Source organism: Parus major, chromosome 7 (assembly GCF_001522545.3).
Source record: "Parus major isolate Abel chromosome 7, Parus_major1.1, whole genome shotgun sequence".
Taxonomy (NCBI): Eukaryota; Metazoa; Chordata; class Aves; order Passeriformes; family Paridae; genus Parus; species Parus major.
Window position 1 is genome coordinate 616,916 of NC_031776.1, and position 15,791 is coordinate 632,706.

General features: G+C 53.1%; 1 protein-coding gene across 1 annotated transcript in view; it reads right to left on the bottom strand.

The window, feature by feature from the left end:
- Positions 1-7,512: 7,512 nt before the first annotated feature.
- TRPM8 (transient receptor potential cation channel subfamily M member 8) overlaps positions 7,513-15,791 on the bottom strand; it is a 688,444-nt gene continuing 680,165 nt past the window's right edge. The window contains exons 28-30 of the transcript XR_004498204.1: positions 8,403-8,505; positions 8,264-8,320; positions 7,513-7,987 (exon numbers count right to left, since the gene is read on the bottom strand). The gene's annotated coding sequence lies outside the window, so the exon portion shown is untranslated. The remainder of the gene's footprint in view (positions 7,988-8,263; positions 8,321-8,402; positions 8,506-15,791) is intronic.

The window sequence follows — 15,791 nt, forward strand, 5'->3', positions numbered from 1 at the left end:
TCCATGGGCAGCAGAGCAGAATGTGCTGTGATGGCTCCTGCATTAAATAGAGATGAAGGAGCACATGGGGAGCCACTGTTTGTTCACACCCAGCCCGTGTCCTGTTTGCTGGCTGTTGCTCAGTGCCAGAGCCATGCTGAGCTCCTGCTCTGGGCCCCAGGAGAGCCGTGGACTGGTGCTGCAGCCTGGCTGGGGATACCTGGGACAGCAAGCATAGAGTTAACCAGTGTGTTCCTGGAGTAACAGCTGAGACACGCTCCATCTTGGTTTACATAATTTTAAAAAAAAAATTATTTGGACAAACAATAAAGTCTCTTAATAGGAGGCCACATCAAAACATTGCTATAGGAACTACTGCAGAGTTGAGTGGCCAGTCATCTATACAACCTTCTGTGCCCGTGACTTCAAGTACAATAGACTTCAGACAGCAGCCACCTGCCCACAAAAATATATTAGTGTATCTTCAATAGGTCCAAAGACTTCCCAAGCCTGGCTGGAAGGATATAAAGAATGATGGAGCACATCAACTGTCATCCTGGGGTGAAGGACAAGCACGTGGCTAACAGGTGCTTTGGAATAATGGCAGTGGTGGTGTTGGTGTTACCATCATCGTCATCATCAGATATTGGCATCATTGTTATTTTCTGGACCTAGGAGAGTTTGATATGAATGGGCCACAACTTTCTTCCCAATATCCCACCTATCCCTGCCCTCTGGCAGTGGGAAGCCATTCCCCCTTGTCCTATGACTCCAAGCCCTTGTGCATAATCCCTCTCCAGCTGTCTTGGAACCCTTTTAGGCACTGGAAGGCTCTAAAAGAAATGTTTTTATCTCTCATTTAGTTATTTTACCCTGAAACTTACTTCAGTTTCCTTGATGGGTTTAGAAAGGTTTATGTTTTATATTCCTTACCTTCTGCTGACACGGGGGCTGTTGCCCTGCAGCTGTGAGGACTCCTGCCCTTGCTAACAGATGTACCATTGTTATTACATTGCTGATGTCTCCCAGATGCCTTTCCACTGAGCAGAGGAGTGTTCCCAGGCTGTTTGGTGTCATGGTGTCCCAACTCTGCTTTAAATTTCACCATCCTTCCCAGTCCTTAATTCCCCTTTTACTGGCCAGCTGTGGCTGCTAAACCAAGTGCATCCAGGAAGATTTCCAAGCTGAACAGGTGGACCAAGTGTCTCATCTACCTTGCACAGTGCTCTGTACTGGTGCTGGGTTCCAGCCCCAGCTGCTGCAGACATCTCTGGTGCGTCTGGCTCTCCAGAGGAGGAAATGTGTTTCTCAAGCTTGTCCAAGAACAGTTTGCACCTCTGAGCTTGCTGCCTCCTCACAGGACGTTTCATGCCAGAAATCCCCTTGCCTAGAGTCTGAAGTATCTTCAGTATTAAAAATCCCAGCCCAGGCTGATGGTGGCCTGGCCACACAAGAGGAAGGGAGCTCTTGAGGGAGAAGAAAACCCATTTGTACCTTGGCCCTCTGCACTGCCAATAACTGGGATTACTCTGCAGAGAGAAGAGCCTGGCAGGGAAGGATCAGGGAAGCAATAGGAGTTCTGCGCTCAAAGTGGAGGAGCTCAAAGGTGGATTGAGCTGTGCATCCACCTCAGGTGGAGAAGGGACAGCAAACCTGTGTGGCTAGTGCTGTGCCAAGCAGCCTGGGAAGGTCCTGGCTTTTGCTCAAATCCTGTTCCCTTCCTGTGGGGTGAATGGTGAGAGTTACTTGAGCTAATTTATGGAGCATAACAAGACACATTGGGCTGGACTCTTCTGAGGTGCTCTTCAGATTGCAGTTGATCCTGTGTGGCTCAATTAAATCCCACAGAGATAAATTTCATTTTCCCAGGGTGCCTTTGCCTTGGGACAGGAGCCTCTGCTTCTCCTCTCCCACCTCTAGGAAAAAAAATCTGGACTTAGGGATTTGACCCTGGGGTTTACAGATTTGAGCCTGAAGTACTTGCCTGCAGCTTATTTTGGAGTTGTTTGCCTGAGGTGTCTGTATGCCTGTCAGCATCTGGCTCAGGGATTTTTTCCCAGTGCAGGCAGGAAAGGAGCACTCCTGGGAGCATGGTGGGGTATGGATGGTGCAGTGGGACGGGGCAGCTCAGCATGGAGAGGGGCCTTTGGGGGCTGCCTGTAGAGCAGCTCCTGTGAGACAGGAGAAGCTCAGCCTTTTCTTTCCACTCAGCAGGACTGAAGTTCCTGCAGCAAAGGAGGCTTTGAAGAAACATGGAAGGGAGGCCAGGCAAGGCTGTGGCAAGCTGGGAGAGGAACAGGCCAAGCATCATCTATGCTGGCTGAGCTCCCGTGGAGGTAATCTCATAGTTATTTTAGTCTCCAGCTGGGATGCAGCTCTAATCCCAGTTTTTGCAATATCCTGCCAAGCCCAGGCTCCAAATCTACCCTTGCTGGCTCTGAGCAAGGCAGGACTGCGTGGTGAGAACCTGCCAGCATCAATTGAGGGGAAAGACCTTAACACTGCTCAACTTCTAGCAGCCTTTTTTAGAGCCTTGCTGCCCATTTTGGGGCTCCTGGGAAGGGGCTCTGGGCCTTGGGCTTGGTTGTTGGGTTTGGGGGTTATCTCCCCCCTCCATAATATGCAGATTTAAAGACTAAACTGGAGCATTTGGATCCATGCCTCCCTATGCTGAGGAGTTCCTTGCTCCCTGAAACCATCCCAAAGAAACATGGGAGCTCTCTCTCCTGGGAGATGCTTGGTTTGGGTCCGTGTCCTGGAAATACATGAGTAGGCCGCAGAGAAGCTCAAATCTGAGCTCCTCCCTGTTCATCAGCAGGGCTGTCTGCTCCTCCAGCAGTATTTCTGTACTGCACTTGGGTCTGGAATAACTTAGAAGGATCATATCTCCTGGATACACTGCTAATTGCTCTGGATGGCTTCAACCTCCTTGATAACCTCAGCAATGCTCCTCAAGCAGCAAGGCTGAGTTGAATCAGCTGCAACTGCTTCTGGTCTTCATACCTACAAGGATTTAAACCCTTGCCCAGTTTCAGCTAGGCAGTGCTTTGCTGTGGTGGGTTCTGGGAGCTGGATCAACAGACATTCTTTGGAATTTGGTTTGCATCTTTGTTTTCAGGATGGAAAAGGAAAACCCAGCTGATTTGGGGGAAGGAGGATGGAAAGGCCTCTGCTTAAAGCAAGCTTTGCTTTCCTAGCCAGGTTGTTTTAGAAAGGCTCCACATGCCTTGACATAGATTAAGTGTGGCTCCAGGGGCCATTGTGGAGAGTAAGTACTGTAAAAAGGCAGATTTCTGGGAAAGCCTTATGCACTGTGACAATTTAAAGTACCCCCAAAGGGCATTTGCTCAGCCAGAAACACACTTTATTTGGAGCACATTATGAATGAGACAGGGGAACAATTTGTTTGCTGGAGATGGGCAGATGATCAATTAAGCAGAGGAGATGGGCACAGAGCAAGTCAATTTGCAAAAGGGCAAAACACAGAGGAGGTGGCTGCATCCCATCTGGCTTCCAGGGTATTCTCTCTGCTGGGATGCAGGTAGGGAGCCTGAGTGCCGGTGACATCCCTGGAGGAGGAGATTTGCCTGCCCTGAGGAAGAGGCTCAGTGTGGTGCATTGCTGGCACTCTTCCAGAGGCATTGGGTATCCCCTTGGCTCTGCTTTTCCTCCTGGTTATCCTGATCATCAGGGTTGGGGGACATTTCCCAGTGTGTTGGGGCAGTTGCTGGGACACAACTGTGCTGCTCCAGGATCAGATCTCCAGGTGCTAACAGCTCACCAGGCTGCATGAAAATACTGGGAAACCAAACCCTGAACATTTTTGGAGACAGAAATCTGTCTCCAAGTCCATTTGTGGTTTTTGGGTGCAATAAGAGGGCTGACTGCTTTGGAATTGAATTTATCTTGTTTCTGAAGGGAAGGGACTTTGCTTAGGTAGAAGGCAGTGCTCAAAACTACAAAGTCTTATTGAATACCAAAGCCTATTTTTTTAAAATGGGAAAAGGATATATCTCAAAGAATAAAGGGCTTTTTCCCCCCAGTGCCTCTCTGAAAGTGGCTGGGGGAAAAAGCAAGATGGAAGTCTTAAAACTCCTTGAGAGTGCATATTATTGTGCTCCACAGGATGTGCATGAGTTAACATCACAACTGTGAGGACCACATATCTCCTTCTGAACTTCAAATTTCATGACCTCAAGGCATATCCTTAATGACCAAAAGCATCCTTCTGAATTTTAAGAAAACATGAATCCAGCTGAGTGCTCATCAGTTAATTGGAATATGAGAAGAAAAAATAATTTCCCTGTCCAGTGGGTGGTAGGCAACCAAAGGCAATGGGGCTCTTTGTGGACACAGTTTAGTGGCAGGCTTGGCAGAACATTCCCAATGGTTGTGTTCAAGGGCCTCCAGAGGGCTTTTCCAACCATAGTCATTCCCTGATTCTGTGGTTCTACTGCCATCCTGTGTCACTTGGTGCAGGCCTTGTACCAAGCACAGCCATTCTGCTGCTCCTTATCTTCAAGGACCTGTCCAGAGGGAGCTGAGGGTTTCATTCAACACAGAGAGCTCTCAGTTTCTCCCTGTTGCACCAGCCCCTAGCAAGAAACTGCTCATAGTTCTGGGCAAGAGAGTGGGATTTTGGTAAGAGGACAGCTCTTCCCACTCCCTGGGAGTGCATGTCCCAGTGTAATGAAATGAAAACATAACCATCATAGTATGCTTTTCTCTGTGTTTGCTTTGGCCATGCTGAGATTTCAGTCCCTAAAATTCCTGCTGTCTCCTGCAGTGGCTGGGTATGCCCAGCCTCAGTAACTGTCCCATGAGCTTCTGTTCCATCTTGGCCCCTGTGGCTGGAAACAGAGACCCACAGGCTTCAGCTGGAACCACGGAGAGCAGCACAGCAGCTTGGAGCAGCCTTCCCTCTGGGAGCCACCCGGCTAATGAGCTGTGACACGGGCAGGTCACCCTGTCTGCAGTAAACCCTGAGCAGGCCGCTGCCAGAGGCAGTTCCAGACTTTGGGGTTTGTGGATAACCTTGTCAGCAGACTGGTTGTTCTGCTTGTCTGGGTTTTGTCTGTCCCTACACATGGTGACGCTGACAGCAGCAATGCCAGACATTTCCCTGTGAGGCACACAGGGGCGATGGATGTGCCTCACCACCCTCGCAGCAAAGAGTCTCTTCCCAATACCTGATCCAAACCTGCCCTCTGTCACTTGGGAGAGCTGCTTGGATTTCATGGGAATGAGGAGTTTTGGTGTGTTTGAACAGAAAAAAACCCCCATTTCTGGGGGTGGCAGGTGCATTGTGTCTCTGTCTTTGCCTTATCTCAGATGATCTCTAAGATCTGCTCCAACCCTAACCATTCCATGATTCTGAGGTCCCTTCAGTAGGGAAAATTGATTTGCAGCCAACACTTAGCTCTCTGTTTGGAAGATGTGTATATTATACACAAGATTGGCAGGGCTAGCCAACAATTTCCTTTAAAAAACACAAGCAGAGAGAAAAACTGGTTTCAAATGCAATGAATGTTCATTTAAGTGTTTGCTGTTTCCAGGAAAAAAAATGCTGGCATTTTTGTTGAAATAGTGATTTAAAATGTACTTTGTATTGCAAAGGAAGCTGGTTTGGACTTCTACGAAGAATTAGGTATTTACTTGACATCTTCTAAATCCTGTGTCCTAAACATGGTATTTTCACAAGCTGCAGTTGAAGTCCTTTATGGGATTTTAATCCTCTGTTTCTGCAGAAGTGTTTGTTTTTTTTTCTCCCACCTCATGTAAGGTCCCAAAGCTCTTCCTGTGATTCCCTTGTGCTGTTTCCTGGAGTTTACTTTGTACTCAATGTGTTTGAAATCCCCAAGAATGTCTTGTTCCACTTTAGCACTTAGAAGTGCATGGGATGCCCATGGTGTCCCCACATAACCTCTCAAACTCCAATATGTGCAAGGGTCTAAGAATGGCAGGAGAGTTTGATACTGATTGTTTTTTTTCCCTGTGAGCTTTTGCCTTGAGAAGAGTTCCCTCAGCCCCAAGACCTGCCATTTCCCTGGGAGTGCAGTGAGATCTCCAGGGTTATATGCCACACGTGTGGCTTGGCTGAAAATCTCACCAAAGACATCACCTTGGTGTGGGGGGTTGTTAATTGATTTGAGAGCACCTACCCCTCTTTTTGGAAATAGCCTAATTCTCCCTGATGTTGCTCTGGAAGAGCCTCTACAAAGGCTCTTCTGATGCTTCCCAGAGCAACACCAGAGGAAGAACAAAGGGTGAAGGAAAGCTTAGTAGGTATTCAGAAAACTCACCGCCACCCACATTCCCTTGGCTGAGCTAGAGTTTGGCATTCCCACCATGTGGATCAGTCACTGGAGATCCAGGGCTGAGCTTCAGGAGCTGGGGCTGAGTAGAGATCCCAGTGGAGGGGCTGGTCAGGGCCACCAAGGTTTATTAGTGCCCTCAGGGCCCTGACACAGATGAGGAGAGACTCTTTGACAGCAGTTTTGGGATTAGCAGCTCCCTGACTGGAAACTTTAGGTGAGGAGGGAGAATTATGAGGTGAGATGAGGTATGAGCTGATCATTTCCACAGGGAACAAGGAGGAACCAGCAAGTTTGGATGTTCAACCCAAGTCACTTCACTGGAGAAGTTACTTCTGCCTTACTAAAAGTACACCCTTGAAAATCTTTCCAAGTTGGGCAGCCAAGAGCAAAGCCACCCAGAGCCACCAGTTGCTTTGGAAAGTTGGCACCATAGTGGAAAATGCTGCAGACACCTGGCAAGTCACACTGGGCAGTAAAAAGATGCTCCCTGGAGCTGCTGTTTGTGCATGGTCCTATGTGCTTCTGTGGGTTTCCTCAATTATTCTTGCATTGCGCTTATGACTGTTGCTATTAATTACTGAAAAAAAGGAAGGGCCTGCTTACATCAGGACAGAGAGGTGAAGGAGAGCTCCAAGCTGCACAAAGCCCTTCACCCTTCTCTTGAAGGCAGACTGTAAAGACTAGGTGGCCTTTCCCAAGCCTCTGTGTCTTCTTTTTGTCTGTAGCTGAGGAGAACCTTAAAAAGTCAATATAAGAAACAACAGCACACAGCCCTCTTGGAAAGAAGAGAATGATGTGAACCATTCATGGTGTCTCCCTCTGATTTGATGTGACAGCAGAGCACTCTAAGCACTGTCTCAGGAAACCAAGTGTAGGCAAAATGTCTGCTTCCATCTTCCCTAGCCCATCCCCTCCAGCTACAGCTGAGATACGCCTGCAATTCACCGACTGTGTCACGTCTTGCAGAAGGGTCTGTTCTCAAAAGTGTTGAAGACAGCTTCAAATGAACTTCAGTAATGGCTCAAAAAGTGAAAACTCAGCTCTTCTGCCTGCTCATTTCAGGTTGGCAACTCAAGAGAAAGCCATTGTGGCCACTTGTGCNGCCTGCCCTAATCCCCTATCCATCATTGTAAACCCGACCCTTTCTTCCAGAACCTTCCATGCTCCTCACCCCTAGTTCAGTTCACGATTGGTTCCCTAGTTGCTGTCCCGCCCATGACATGTCCCTATTGGTTCCCAGTAGTGTAATCACCTCCCCTCACTCCTCCTCCCCTGATCCCTCATTGGACCGAGTTGTACCCTCCCCTGGGGATCGAGCGGTATATAACCTTGTGCACAGGGGTGTTGGGGGGGCTCTCCTGCCTCATCGGGTTGTGAGTTGCAGGGAGTCAGGCTAGCCTGTCTTCCTACTCCTGTTGGTATCTTTTTTTTTTGTGTCATTGAATAAAGGTTTGGCTACTTCTTCTAACATCCAGAAGAGTCCAGACCCTCGTTTTTTGACACTCAGAGTTATCCGTGGCCTTCCCACCCTCTCTCCACCTGCATCCTTGGGCACTCAGGGCTTCTGGAAGTGGTCTTGCACCTTCTGAAACCTGGAGATTATGGAGCTCTCTGTGCAGCTAGGACTTGAAGGGTTTGCAGTGCCAAGGTTGAGATGGCAGGGCTGATGTCATCGCTCAGGTCCTGAAGGGCTGGAAGAGAGAGCCACGGTCAGATCCCAGAGCTACGGTGACCCAACAAGAGCCCCCTGCCAGGGCCATCCCAGCCGGCTCTTGCCATGGGCAGCAGGGAGCAGGGGCCGAGGGGATCAGCCCGAAGCTGCGACCACAAATGCCCCACGTGCCCCTGAAATCTCGGTGTGCTCTACCCACTCTGCCCTTCATCCACACATTGAGCAGAGCCCTCCGCAGCCAGGCCAGGGATTGCAGCTCCCTCCGCCAGCCCGGCTGACAGCCCCATGGCCTCACCTTTGTAGATGAGCCGGGTCTCTTCCTGCTGCTTCCTCAAGTACCGCCCTGCGATCCCTGGGAATACAGAGCCTGTCACGGACCGTGGCCCAGATCCTGCTGTGGCAGGACAGGGACGGACCCCGGGCTCGTGGCTCACCGATGAACCTGATGGCCGCCTCTCGCAGGGGCTCCTGTGGGCTATCCAGATATGGCAATGCCCGGCGCAGCTGCTCGGCCGCTCGGCTCTCGTCCTGTGCCAGCTGGAGAGAGCGGCAGGAGGGAAGGGTTGGTGAGGCCTCTGCCCCTCGGCCGGGCGCTGCTGCCTGCGGCCAGCCCCGGCCTCCCGTGCCCGCCCAGCCCTGAGGCACCGGGCTGCAGCCGCTGGCGCCGGGCTCTGGAGGGGGCAGAGGGCCGGCTGCTGCCCGGGGAGCCGCGGTGCCGGCCCAGCCCACAGCCCCAGTGACTCGGGGCTCCATCAGCAGCCGGCTTGGGGCCACAGGAGCCTGGAGAAGAAGCCGTGCGGCCCCGGCTGCGGCACCGGGCAGGGGCCCAGCTGCCAGCCCCATACACCGAACGCCGGGGACAGGGGGCTTCTCCAGGCTGAGGCTGGGCCTTCCAGGCCGTCCTTACCAGGACCTCAGCGAACTTCCACAGCCGTCCCTTCTTCACCAGCTGCTTCAATCGCCTCCTCTTCATGAACTTGGCCGCACAAAGCAGTGCTTTCCAAGCGGCCTGGAGAGCAGCAGAGACCCCAGATGGCCCCACAAGCCAGGGCACAGGAGCCGCATTCGTGTGCCAAGGCCTGCAGGAGGCTGCAGCCGGCAAGGTGCCAGGCCTGCAGGAGGCAGCCGAGCCCCCTCCCCGGGTGACAGCAGCAGCCCGGGAGTCCTCACCTCTGCCACATGCTGGTTCTGGTCATGGCAGTGGAAGAAGAGTGGGAGAAGGCTCTTGCTCACATGTTTCTTCAGGGGCTTTTTTCCCTCTTCCATTACCAGCTCCATCACCTCTTGGAAGAGGCAAATGGAGAGCAGCTGCACATGGCTGTTGTCCTGTTGGAAAAGAACCAGCAATCGTTTCTCCAGGCCTACCTGGGTGTAGGCCTGCAAATCCGCAGGACACAAAGTGTCTGGGCAGCACCCAGTGGCCGTGGCCACAAAGCCTTACCTTGTCAAAGAGTGGCCGGAGTGCCTCAGCCAGCTGCAGGGCAGTGGGACTGGATATTAGGGTGGCTCTGTCCTGCATTAGTTCATTTAGGAATACAGAGAGGATCAGTGCAACCACCTCTCCATCTGCATCCTGCAGTAGGGCCGTGAGACTCTGTGTCATACTCCGGATGCCTTTGGCCTGTGTGGGACACAATGCTGCACTGTGAAGCCATGAACTGTAGAATCATGGCATATCCTGAGCTGGAAGGCACCCACAAGGATCATCCAGTCCAACCCTTGTCCCTGTGCAGACACCCCAACAATTCCAGCCTGTGCATCGCTGAGTGTTGCCCAAACACTTCCTGAGCTTTGGTAAGCCTCGGGGCTGTGCCCATTCCCTGAGAGCCTAGGCGGTGCCCCAGTACCCTCTGGGGAAAGAATGTTTGTCTAATATCCAACCTAAATCTTTCCTGACACAGCTCCAGCTGTTCCTTCGAGTGCTGTCACTGGTCACCAGAGAGCAGAGATTGGTGCTGCCCTTCCACTTCCCTTGCAAGGAAGCTGCAGATGACCATGAGGTCTCCCCTAGTCTCCTCCAGGCAGAACAAGTCAAGTGCCCTCAGCCACTCCTCCTGTGACTTCCCCTCTAGACCCTTCACTATTTTCATATCCTCCTTTAGATAATCTCTAATAGTTTCATGGTATTTTTTACATTATGGTGCCCAAAACTGCGCACAGCACTTGAGGAGAGGCCACACCTGCCCAGAGCAGAACAGGACATTGCCATCCCTTGCCCAGGTGGTGATTCTGTGCCTGATGCATCCCAGATGTCCCTCCTGGCTGCAAGGACACTGTTGACTCCCACTTGCCATCACAGGATCACCACAGGTTCCTTTCCACAGCACAGCTCTCCGATCTCATTCCCTGCTCCAGACACACAGCCAGGCTGTCCATGCCAGGTGCAGTGTCTGGCACCTGCCCTTGTTCAAATTCATACGATTGGTCATTGCCCAGCCCTCAAATTTGTCTCTACAGGGCCTCTGCCCTTGAGGGAGTCAACAGCTCCTCCCAAATGTAGTATCATCAGCAAACTTATTTAGCATTTGTTCAAGTGCTGTGTCATTTATGAATGGCAGCACCACCAATGCCACTCTGGAGCTGCAACCCCTCCCTGCTGCCGCAGGGCCGAGAAGCCAAAGGCCTGTCCCAAAGCACTGGGGCAGCTGAAGCAGGAGGCAGGAGAGCTGGGAGCAGCTGCCTCGGTGCCTGAAGCCCCGCCAAACCCACACAACTGCGTTCCCCAGGCCCACACTGCCCACACAGCTTCAGCTGCTGCCCCCTTCTCACCACTGAAAGATCTTTGCTGAGAACCACAAGGCCTCTCAGTGCCAAGCGACGTTTTTCCCTGGATTTGCACTGCAGGCGCCTTGAAATGATCTCCAGGGCACTGTCACTCCATTCCCTCATCTCATGGCACTCCAGTACCTGAAAGGCACAGGGCAGTGACAGGGGAGCCAGCCGGCAGGAGCCCAGAACCACACAGGGCTGGGGCCGGGCAGCAGCACAGGGCATGGGCACCGTCCCAGCTATGCAAGGGCAAAGAGGTAGCAGGCAGCTCAGCAAGGCAGTGTTGGCCTTCAGGCTCACCTCCACAAGGAATGCCAGGGCAGGCAGATCCCAGCATGGCTCCTGTGTGCTGAGCAGCCCCAGCAGGCGGAGTGCAATGCAGGAACACAAGGGGTTTGAGGTACGGTGCATCTCCCTGGAAGGTAGAGAAAGGCACCGAGACCCTGAGCCAGTGGGAGCAAACCTCTCCCAGGACTGACTCACACAGTTCTCTTTCCCAACCACCACCCTGCAAGGGTGTCTGGGCCTTTTGGGAGGTAGCTGTGTGGGCACCCTCCTCTCCCAGCCTTTTTCAGTCTCCTTGGTTGTCCCTTGGCAACAGGGCCCTCTGGCCCACAACAATGGGGACTGTGTGGAGCACCCTGGGCATGGGGCACAAATGCCAGAGGCAGTGGGGAGAAGGGGTCTCACCTGGCCAGCAGACCCACAGCATGATGGTGGGTGTCAGCGCAGAGCAGCGTGTCCCAGCCACGCTTGCGCTCCATTGCCACCAGTAAATCCAGGCACCGCAGATGGCGGAACAGTGCCTTCAGAGTCTGCACTGCAAACCTGTGTGCACAGCAAAGCCCAGGTCACAGGGCTGGGAGCACTGGCTCCTGCCATGGGGATGTGGCAGGGACAGGAGGACTGGGATGGAGCACCTGTTGGGGCTGATGGCAAGGCCGTGTTGCTCCTGGCATCCCTTCCAGAAGGTATCAACCTCCTTTGGCATATCTAATGTGCTGACAAAAACTTGGAAGAGCAGAGCCACAAGGAGACGGGGGGAATATTCCATAAATGGTGCTGGGCACCAGGGCAGGCGGAGGATCTCCCAAACCACCACTGTTGCCTGCAGAGGACAAAGCACCCAGAGACAGCACTCAGTGCCGAGGTATCTGTGTGGCAGGGCCTGAGCGCAGCAGGGCAAGGCCAGGGGAAAGCCTTGGGGAGCTCCACGCCTGGTGCCCCTGAAGCTGCCCCTAAGCCAGGTTTCAGCTCAGTGAGGCAGGGAGATGCAGTGGGGGAAGGAGGATGCAGGGTTGCTGGAGAGGCAGCCTTGAGGTGAGCAAAAGGCAATTCCAGAAACTCACGGCAAGGGCAAAGACTCTTGTTTTGTCCCCATCAGAGGTGGACATTCTGTGCAGCGGCCAGTCCTCCAGCGCACAGAGCAGTGTTGGCAGCACCTTGTCCACTGCCGTTCCTGATGAAGCTATGGTCCTCCACATGATTGTAGCAGCTCTGTGGGAGCAGAGCTGTGTGTCACGAGCATCTCAGCCACAGCACCATGGCCTGGGCAGCTGTGGGAAGCCAGATGACAGAGCCCTGATGCCCTGGGGTGCAAGGAGGGAGCATTGGCAGCAGACTGGGCAGTTGACATGCCATGGCTGGGAAACAGAGGGCCTGGTAGGTCCTGGAATTCTCCACCAGTCTGTCAGATCCCACTGGACTGGCTGTACAGGGTGATGGGCCCTAAGGGCCAGTGAGCCCTGAGGCCACAAGGAAGGTGGCTCCCATCCCTGTCACATGATGGGGCACAGCGCAGGAGAGTGACCGCAACATCAGCAGGGTGTGCCTCAGCCAGCCTCAGGATGTCCATGAACATCCTGTCATCTGGAGGTGCACCGGACACAGGTCTCTGGTGCATGTTCCTCACAAAGTCTGGCACCTGGAAGAGGCACAGGGAAAGCTGGAGAGCTGCCAGAACAGCAGCTTCCCCGGCTTCCTCTGAGAAGTGCTTCCCTTCCCACCACACTCATGGCTTCAAAGGCTGAGGGGGGCCCAGCGGACCTGGCTTGAGGAACCACACAATTCCTGGGGGATCCAGCCCTGGCCACAGGCTGCTCACTTCATTTGGGTGGGAAACAACTCTCTCGCCAAAAAAATCCAGGTTGGGAGCAGAAGCCTTCGTCTTTGCCATGCTGTGAGTGGGTGTGGATTATCACTGTTGGCCGCGTGATGTCAGGGTTTGCATCCTCCTTCTCCAGGCCACGCTGGAAGGTCCCTCTCTTGTCCCACCATGATCTGTCCCTAAGGGCACATGGGGAAAAAAAATGGTTAAAGCCTGGGGACAACAGGAACAAGGTGGCTGCACAGGGCCTCCGTGCAGCACCAGCCTGTCCTGATGCCTCCTCTGGACACTGGCCAGCAGCAGCTGTATTGTGATTGTGTTACAAAGGGCCCTGTGACACATGGCCAGATTCCTTCCTATGGCGCCCACCGTCACAAAGGGCACCCAGTGCCACATGCTCTGGGGCCTCTCCCAGCCCATCCAACCTGCCCTGCTCTGGAGGCAGCTCCAAAGGAGCTCTACAGGATCCTGACCCCACTGGGACACATGACTGGCAGAGTTTTCTTACCCTCCATAACCATTGGGGGACATACAGGAGCCTCAAAATCAGTGTTCTGCCTTAACAGATTCCAAAGGGTGATGATCCTGTACCAAGCAATGAAAAGGATCCACTGCCACTGAGATTGCCCACAGGCCAGCCCGTCTTGGGTGTTGTGGCTATGACTAGGCAGATCTAGTGTTGGTTATTACTGCCTGCTCATTTGCCCTTGTCGTTGATTGAGATATCTTTGTCTCTTTCTCCTGTAGGATGAGAGGCCTATGTGGAGGTTGCGGTCTGACCCTTTGGGACAAAAAGAAAACCCTGAAGGAGGAGACTGAGGGGAAACCTCAACGGGGTCTGAATCCTCTCCCCATGAGAAGCAGTGGAGAGACAGCTCCCATCTCTGCTCTCTGTGACCAGTGACAGCATCCAAGTGAATGCCTGGAGCTGAGCCAGGGGAGGTTGAGGCTGGATATCAGGGAAAGGTTCTTCCCCCGGAGGGTGCTGGGCCGCTGCCCAGGCTCCCCATGGAATGGGCACGGCCCCAAGGCTGCCAGAGCTCCAGGAGTGTTTGGACAGCGCTGCCAGGGATGCACAGGTTCGGATTGTTGGGGTGTCTGTTCAGGGCCATCCTCAAAACAACACATCCCCACAATCCACCTTCCTTTGGATGAACATGATCTCTCCATCAAGAAACTCATGTTCATGGCCACTGCCTCTCCAGCAACAGACCCTGGCTTTTCAGTCTTACTAAAATTCACAGAAAGCTTTGCTATGAGTATTTTTTCCTCTCCTTTTAAATCACGAATGGGCACTCCCCGGTGTGCCTCAGTGCTGGCTCCAGGTGAGCACCGACGGCACTACAGGTGCATTTCATTAATGCTCAGGCAGCAGGGAAATGATCCCGCCCTGTGTTCCGCGGGGGGAAACTCCTATTTTACAGCTTAGGCTGCCTTTCAAACAAGGGGGGCGTCCTCTGGATCCAGTCTTGATTTCAGACTATGCAAACGTGGTTGTCTGCGTGAAGATCCCTGAGAAACTCGTCCTTGGAGATGGCCACAAACATCCTCCCAGGCCGGAACCGCCGTCGGTGTCCTGCCCATGTGCTGGAAGATCGGCAGAGGGCAGGGCAATCCCACCGAAGGATGGATGAGGACAATTCCCAGGAGCCGCTATCCTACTGCAGTGCCCTGGGTGGCACGTACGATGACTAGGAGGCCAAGGTGCCCAGTCGACCTCCTCCCCAGGGAGGGTGCAGCCAGCTGGGCAGGGTCCCTGGCAGGAAATAGGATGCTCTTAAATAGGGTGCCTCTTTCCTGGCAGGAAATAAGCGCTCTCGGAGGTGCCAGATTTCCTTTGCTCGGCACCCTTTGGGAGACAGGGAAAAGCTGGCTACCACAGCAGTGTGAGGATCCACCAGGAAGCAGCAGCTGAGATAAGCTACCTGTTACACAAGTACAAGGTCCACCGGGAGCCAGAGGCATCAATAAACACACCCTCCCCGAGCTCAGCCAGGATATGACTGAAGGGTGTGTGGGTACCCCAGGTGAGACCTCTTAGTGCCCTCAGGGACCCAGCACTTGGGGCAGCCCAGGGTTTGAGCAGGGAGCAATGAGTGCCTGGAGTCACAACTCTGCTTGGGGCTGCTGCTCAGGACAGGGGCTGAGGGGAGCTGAATGGGAGTGATCAGTTTCCCGCAACCTTCTCCTGTGTGGACAGGAGTTTATGGATTTTTTGGGGGTGACCTGCTGGTTCAGGAAAGCACAAAGAGCCAGGCACTGTGTTTCTAAAGAGGTTCTGCTAGAGCCCAGAGTAGCCCCAACACTTGGTTCTTTTGCTTGGGATTGTGAAATCCCAACAACACCTGGGTCACTGAGCTTTGGAAAGGGTCATTGGCTCCCCAAGGCTGTTGTGCTCGTGCTCTCCTGGGCGCTTGGCTTGCAGGGGTCCTTGGCACTTGGAATGTGAGTATGCACACAGGGGTCTTATCCCCTGGAGATGCTCTTTGCCCTTCCCAGCAGATGGGCAGCAGAGAAAAGCCCCAACTTTCCTAACAGTGAATTGCAGCCAGAGAAATGAAGCAGATGAGTGTCCAGCTGTGCTGCTGGGGTGACGTGCCAGAAAGCCAATTTCTGCCAGGAACTCGCGGCCAGGCAGGGGTGGGGGAGCTGCACCTTCTGCAGAGGCCTTGGGGAGGGGGAGTGAGAGGCAGAGAAATTTTTGTGTTTGTGAACCTGTTGTCTCGGTTCTAGAAGACAGGTGTCTGCTAGGGAGAGCAGGAGCCTCCCGTGGGATGAACGAATGTAGACCCCCTCCCTCCGAATTATTATAAATTTGAAATCAAGGGGCTTTTAGGCAGAGATCTGGGGATAGGAATAACAGTTCTTTACTAATATAACCAGGCAAACAAACAACAATAACTACAGCAATAACAAGAACACAGAACCAGGGACCCCGGGACAGCTT